Below are 6,908 nucleotides of genomic sequence, written 5' to 3'. Positions count from 1 at the left end.
GCCGTTCCGTGGTTGTCCGGGCTGAGTCTCAGGATGGTCAGGAGGCGCGCTGCGAGAATGTCCTGCCCTTGGGAGCCTTCTGCTCCTGGGCCGCCCTGCCCTGGAATTCTCCTTTGAATTCCCTTTAGAATTGTCCACAGAATCCTCTGAATCCTCCCTTCTGAATCTTACTGAATCTCACAGGCTCTCTGTGTTGCCTGTTTTTACCTGGAGGAACTTCAGCTCATTGATTGGCTGAAAGTTCCATGGGCATCAGAGTCCCACGTGGGTTACTCGGCCCTACCAGTCCCTGATTGATTGATCAAGGTGAGATATGAGTCACTTAGTCCTGACACTTAGTAATGCAGTCCAGATGTCCAACTGGCACTCCCTAGACAGATAGGCGCCAATGGATGACCATTGATCATGATAGCCAGGCTTAGCTAAGTGCATCCCCCTTTGGGAGCTGTCCTAGGACCTTAAATCACCCTGCATGAATAGTCTCTCTGTGGCTGCACCACAGAGATGAACAGAGAAATGGGGCCTCATTTGGGAAGGCTCAGAACACTTAATTCTGCCTTATTAATAAGCCTCGCGGCTACACACATATATTAATATAATAAATGATTGCTTATGCTTTATAAACAAATCTAATTAAAATAAAAGCTTAAGTTTTGTATTTATCTTGTACCATAGAACATGATTTTCTTTGTATTTCAATCCCACAAAGTGTCCAAATGACGCACTACATGATATAAGGAAGATTATCACATGCATATCGGTATTATCTTTCTTACGAAAATGCATTCCTTTCATTACCTTTTACTTTTTAAAATGAACTCAAATTGTGTATAATGTAATAATTTAAGTAGAATAGATTCTAATAATATAATGATCCAGTGTGTTGCACTACTTCACTGCTTCACTGCTCTATGCCGTCTGGAAATAAATCCTCAGACTGCTTACTGCCCTGGGCATGTACCAATGAATTACAGGAGCACATCTATTTCTCACTGCGTTGAAGCAGGAGACACACAGTCTCTGCAAACACATCCTAAATACAGTGTTCCAGCACCTTTGACCTCATCCAGAACGTATCATTTCTTGAAAAGGATTGCTTTCCGAATGCACATCTGAATCCCAAACAGAATCTCTAGTAAAATACGATCATTTGTGAAACAGGCAAATGACTGTCTCAGGGGCCCATTCCTCATTGTCAGACATATGTATGCAATGCTTTCACCGTGCATTGAGCAATAGGGATTAAAAACACAGCAGGTAAGGTTAGATGTCATGTTCTATGATCATTTCTTTCAGCATTAGGGACTAAATATACTAAACGTATGATACTAAAATGTTATTTTCACATATATTAATGTAATAAATGATTGCTTATGCTTTATAAATAAATCTAATTAAAATAAAAGCTTAAGTTTTGTATTTATCTTGTCCCATAGAACATGGTTTTCTTTGTATTTCAAGCCCACAAAGTGTCCTTTGATCTCTATTCTGTGGTAATCCACGATGACCCCGTTCTTCAGGTGATTCATCATGTCCTCCCTCGCCTGTTGAGAGGCCACCTGATCTCTTCTGCCGTGGCGTGCTTCATACACGCCCTCTTGAAGTGAGCAGGAAGCTGATCAAAAGTATTCAGGCACATCTTGCACACCAGGGGAATCCTCGCGGGTTTCCTTTGAAAATAAATAATACCATCTGTGTATAGAAACAAGCTAAGACTGATTTCTTAAATTATCCTTAAAATTCTCTCTCATAGTTTGAGCATAATGATTTTATTGCATTTATATAAGAATTGCTCATTGCTCCTAAATAAATAATGGTCTCAGTCACAGACTTTCCAATAGAAGCCATTGTGGAGTTCAGCAACTGCAGGTCCTAGAAGTGGGGAAGGAATTTTAAAAGAGAAATTGAATTACAATACAGAAGGAATGGCTGAGGGTTCACTGAAATGTATAAATATACAAATTCCAAAGATTGAGTCCATTTCTACTTTTCATTTTCAGTATAAGAAAAAAAAAACTATCTTCCAAAGCATCATAAAATTGTCCCTTCTTCCAGACCCTACTTCTCTCTTGTAGTAGTACAGCAGACCTTTCCAGGTGAGCAGATCACAGAGTCCGAAATGAGCTTCCTCCATCAAGCAAAGTACCTGAACATGACTCTGTCTTCATAAAAGCGCCCCTGTAATAAAGAAATTAAATCCAAAATCAAGAGGGCAGTTGCCTACTGAAATACAAGAAGTCATCAATTTTAACCTAGCAACACATTAAAGGCTGCATCTATACAAGTGCGATTCTAGAAATGCTCACCAGATTACGTTTTAAGAAGGAACTGCGCCTCAGGTTCCGCCGAGATCTTAACTCGGATGGCAGGATTCAGAGTCCGGAGTGTGGACTGATGGCGAACGGAGGGTCCACATACTGTGGATCCCTCAGTGATCTTCCGCGTATTCAAACCGCCAGCGTGTGACTCCCCTGTCCCTGTGACCTCATTGCTCTGCTCTCTCCTCTGTGCAGCCGAGCCCGACTCACGGTAAAGTGAAAAAAAAGATGCCCTCAACGTGAGATTGACTCTGGAGCGAGGATAGATGTTACCTTTTTATCGTTGAACGGGATGTATGTGATGTGGCGACTAGGTTCAATTTTGTATCCTCTTTAAAAGATTAAGGACTGGGGTGAGCGTGATTTACCACCCTTTCAGCTAAGAACCCGACTTGCGCACCGTTTAAGCTGCATAGACTCGGTCGTTTAACTCTTCTCCGTTAGCAGGGTTAAGGTTAAAGAAAAAAAAATAGCTGACTCCTTTTTTTTGCCAGCCGCTAGCGCTGATTAGCAAGGCTTGTATTTCATGTTTTGCAAGTTGCATCCATTTTAAGAAAAACAAGTCGCGTTAAAGACAGGAAATGAATACTTGCATTTAATTAAGTCTAGCCGTAGGCGGGGATCTCCTGTTTACTAGACAAGCGCTTTAACCAACTAAGCCACGGCGCCCCAGGAGTGTTGTCCTTTTGCAGCCACTTGGACACACCACTCAGACACATCTGCATTCGGTGTGTGCTCCGCCTGCTCGCTGAGCAAGTTGCCACCTTTACATACAATAGCAACATCGACACCAAGAGAAAGGATGACAAATGGCTTTTATCTGGAACTTTTCATGTCCAAGGAGCTCAATGTGCTTTCTGTGTACAACAGGGCCACTGAACTCCACACTGGCCACTGAACCACAGCAGTGACTTGCTGGCTTGACATCTCCCAAGGAAAATGTTGAAATCACATGTGGAACAGGAAAATGACCCTCGAGTACGTGGGGGAAAAAAGAAAAAGATCATCTGGAGCGCGCCAACCCATGTCCGGACAGCCCAGTTTCATCGACAAGGTGGCTGAGTGGTTAAGGTGATGGACTGCTAATCCATTGTGCTTTGCAGACATGGGTTCGAATCCCATTCTCATCGCTCTCCATGTCTGACACGTGTGCCTGTTCGACATCGGCCCTCCTGTTGTTTGCTCTGGTGCTAGAGCCGTACATTTTCTAGCAGTGGCTGAACATGGTATAGTAGGCCAACGTCGGTATCGAGCAGTGACAGTAACAGTACTTACTGCGCCCCATAAGAAATCGTTTGTCCCTGTTCAAAAGAGATTGTGCGATGTCCTGCGGCGTTCGTAAAGCAAACCTTTGACAGTTTGAAAAGAGGAATTTATTCTGCTTCCTGTGCGTGCAGTAGTTACAAAGTTGAACGTCTTTACACGATCTGCTGCAGTTTTCAGTGGGCGGGCTTTGTCAGATGGCTTGAAAAAACGCACTGTGTTTTGGCTCGGGAAACATCATGAGCAGTGTCCTGCATGTTTTCTGTGTATAGCTGTCTTTTAACGCATACAGAATTCATTCGAAATCATTGATTTCTCCAATTAACAAGGGTCCCTTTTTGAACCTGCGAGAAGCATTCTTTCAATGTAACAGATTTACTCCGGGGAAAGCCAGCATGACATTGAGAGTAGCTCAAGCTTTCAGCACCCATATCGGACTGCGTGTATGCAGACACCACTCAGAATCCCCTGTAAGATTCTCCCTCAATTCCGTTTTTCAGTGCTTTAGCTCTTTCAAAAGGCTTCGCTTTGCTAGTCACAATCCAAGGCTCATGACAGCATTTGAAAACATTCGCCACTGCGTTGGCCGGGAATCGAACCCGGGTCAACTGCTTGGAAGGCAGCTATGCTCACCACTATACCACCAACGCACACCCACAGGAAGCCTACAGGACACCACCAGAGAATGCTTTTTTTAATTTTTTTTTTATTAAACATAGAATTTACAAATACAAATACAACAAGAGGATCAGAGTCATGTACAAGAGAAAAAAAACGCAGCAGAAAAAAGCATTTAACTACCAGAGGTAATTAAGTAATTATGTGATCAAATTGTATATTTTACACGTATCATATTTTCCTTGCTTTAATATTTCTCAATTATTTATAAACTTTAGTTTCAACATGCATGCGTTTCCTGTAAAAAATAAAACTCAGCACACAGTTTTTCTTTTAACAACATTTCGAGTACCTCTGGCATTCATGAAAAAGACATACACAAAAGCAAATAACTAACTCTAAGACTGTCTAAACTATTGAGTTTTTCAAAGAACCAGAACTATAACAGTCCTTAACACTTAACTACACCATTCCAAACTAACACTAAAGAAACACTAGTATATACTGGTATAACAAATATAACCAAACATAATCATTAACTGAGCAGTCACTGGGAGCAAATCTCCTTCCCGTCCACAAAGGCCCTCGCTCCCACAAAGTAGGCTCTCCTCCCCTCTCTTCTGGCAGCTTCAACCTGGGGCCACAGCTGGTTCCTGGTGCTCCTGTCCGCGGCAGACAGGTCCTCTGCAAACCTCAGTTTGTTCCCATTCAAATACTCATTCCCCCTCGCCGCTCGCCACAGCATGTCCCTCGCCGTCATCTTGGTGAACTGTATTATAATCGATCTGGGGCGCACTTGCCCAGACATGTTCGCTCTCCCGAGCCTGTGAACAAAGTCAATGGCCGATATTACGTCCTCCTGGTCTGGCAGGGTCCTTTTACAGATACCCTTCACTGTTGCAACAAGGTCCTTATCATGTTCCTCTTTAACTCCAAATAATTTTAAATTCCATCATCGACGGTATCTATCTACATCGTTCACTTTCAATTCAAGTTCTTTAATATGCTTTTCTTGTTTGGTATTTACTTGTTTAAGAACTTTTACTTCACTCTTTAAGTCTTCAACCTCTTTAAACACACAGTCCATGGACTTTTTAAGACTTTCGATTGCGACTGTATTAGATCAAATCATTTCCTTCAGCTCACCCATGCTCTGTGCCATCATGTTGAAGATGTTGGTCTGGAGCTCCTCCAGCGTCAGGTCGCCCCTTCCTCTCTTGGCTGCCGGGGTTTTCACAGGTGTGCTGGGCAGGGACTCCGGCTCTTCCTCTGGCAGCTGAGTCTCACTTGGGCTGCGAACGCTCGCGTACGAGCGCATCTCCAGCACTCTTTCCACGTCCCCTCCAGCTGCTTCACTTTTCCCTTTAGTTGCCATCAATTTTCTTGTAGTGCTATACATATACGATTGAGGTTTCTTAAACTTCTCCTTCGAAGACCCAGCACTCTCTTTTCTTTTCCCAGTGTTACTCATATCGAAATTCTTAAACCTAAAAAAAATCATTTTTTTTTCTTTCAGTTATAACTGAAGTTTAAACAACTACTGTTAAGTCCTTATTTTTCAGTAGTCAAAAAAAGCAAAAATTAACATTCAGGTCATGAAAAACTCAAAAAAACTCCTGAACCACTAAACTTTACCTCCCACCTGAGCGCCATCTTGAACGCCCCTACCACCAGAGAATGCTCACGATTTCGGAAGCTGTCTCCGGGACGTGCTGATTCCGCACATCCTGAATAAATCATGATATAGTTAGTTGCTGTAGCTAGACGTTCAAATGAGTTTCATGGCCAGATGGACTGTTTCCTCCAGCGGTATAGTATTGCAGTGAGACAGCACGATGCCTGCAAGACTATGTCACGCTAAACGCCACAGATTTCCGAGGGTTAGGGTTAGGGTTAGGCTCTTATTATGGCGATTGTGGCCGTCTGCTCTGCGTGTCCTCGGTCTCTGGCCGTCTGATTGGCGCTCTTTTCTTTGGGGGGCGGGAAGTGTCCGGCCGCAGGGGATCTTGGGACCTCGCTTTGCATAGCGGCTTCCCAGAGTGCATCGTTTCCTGCACACTGTGGCCGGGTGTTTTCCGAGTTATCGCACGGATTGGGCACGCCCGCAAGCCGAGAGCCGCAGGCGATGAGCTCGGAGCTGAACGGGCCCCACTGGCTCATTAGTAAGGCCAGGTGCATTACCAACCACGACCGGCAGATCAGAGGCTTTGAAGGCGGCCTGGGCTCCTGAAGCTGTGCAGCCACGCACTCTGGTTTTTCTTCATCTTGTACAAATGTTTCGCCTTTTACTAAATATTTCCGTGGAGAGGAGCATGAATGAGTTCCATGCAATTTTTGTGCTTCCCTGCTTTCGGGTAAGGTGCAGCTGGGCTGGTCAAAGAGAGAAAACAAAAACGCTCGCTATCGCTCTTGTTATGGCGATTGTGGCTGTCTGCTCTGCGAGTCCTCGGTCTCCGCCTGTCTGATTGGCGCTCTTTTCTTTGGGGGGCGGGAAGTGTCCGGCTGCAGGGGATATGGGACCTCGCTTTGCATAGCGGCTTCCCAGAGTGCGTCGTTTCCGGCACAGTGTGGCCGGGTGTTTTCCGAGTTATCGCACGGATTGGGCACGCCCGCAAGCCGAGAGCCGCAGGCGATGAGCCCGGAGCTGAACGGGCCCCACTGGCTCATTTGTAAGGCCAGGTGCATTGCCAACCACGACCGGCAGGGCAG

General features: G+C 44.6%; 2 non-coding genes across 2 annotated transcripts; one reads left to right on the top strand and one right to left on the bottom strand.

Moving 5' to 3' along the window:
* Nucleotides 1-4,159: 4,159 nt before the first annotated feature.
* On the bottom strand, nucleotides 4,160-4,231 carry trnag-ucc (transfer RNA glycine (anticodon UCC)). Its single transcript has one exon. It is a non-coding gene; the product is annotated as a tRNA-Gly (tRNA).
* Nucleotides 4,232-6,443: 2,212 nt separating this feature from the next.
* LOC138227439 (U5 spliceosomal RNA) lies at nucleotides 6,444-6,557 on the top strand. The gene has a single exon (XR_011184971.1). It is a non-coding gene; the product is annotated as a U5 spliceosomal RNA (small nuclear RNA).
* Nucleotides 6,558-6,908: the final 351 nt, after the last annotated feature.

This window comes from Lepisosteus oculatus, unplaced genomic scaffold, assembly GCF_040954835.1.
Source record: "Lepisosteus oculatus isolate fLepOcu1 unplaced genomic scaffold, fLepOcu1.hap2 HAP2_SCAFFOLD_371, whole genome shotgun sequence".
Taxonomy (NCBI): Eukaryota; Metazoa; Chordata; class Actinopteri; order Semionotiformes; family Lepisosteidae; genus Lepisosteus; species Lepisosteus oculatus.
The sequence above is the reverse complement of the archived record's forward strand: the minus strand, read 5'-3'. Positions and strand labels throughout refer to the sequence as shown.